Here is a 522-nt window from a genome sequence, read left to right as displayed (position 1 = left end):
TAGAGCACACTTAGTACTTAGAACATACTTAGTACTAGAGCACAGTACTAGAACACACTTAGTACTAGAGCACACTTAGTACTAGAACATACTTAGTACTAGAGCACAGTGCTAGAACACACTTAGTACTAGAGCACACTTAGTACTAGAACATACTTAGTACTAGAGCACAGTGCTAGAACACACTTAGTACTAGAGCACAGTACTAGAACACACTTAGTACTTGAATACACTAAATACTAGCTGCATCTCGCAATTCATGCTTTCCAAATTTTCATGTGAATTATTACAAGGATGCCACCATGCTAAGTCAAGAGTAGGAAAATCGTTATGTGTTAAATATAACCCTTCTGGTTTAAATCAACTTTTCCTGGAACATATCAATGTACTTTCCCGTTCACTTATCATTTATATAAATGGCAAATAATAACTTGCGGGTAGTGTGGCATTTTCAGTTATTTATTTATTTACAAATGGAATATAAATCTTTCCTGTGATACAAGTATCTTTATTGCTGCGTTA

Source organism: Procambarus clarkii, chromosome 8, assembly GCF_040958095.1.
Source record: "Procambarus clarkii isolate CNS0578487 chromosome 8, FALCON_Pclarkii_2.0, whole genome shotgun sequence".
NCBI classification, from domain to species: domain Eukaryota; kingdom Metazoa; phylum Arthropoda; class Malacostraca; order Decapoda; family Cambaridae; genus Procambarus; species Procambarus clarkii.
The sequence above is the reverse complement of the archived record's forward strand: the minus strand, read 5'-3'. Positions refer to the sequence as shown.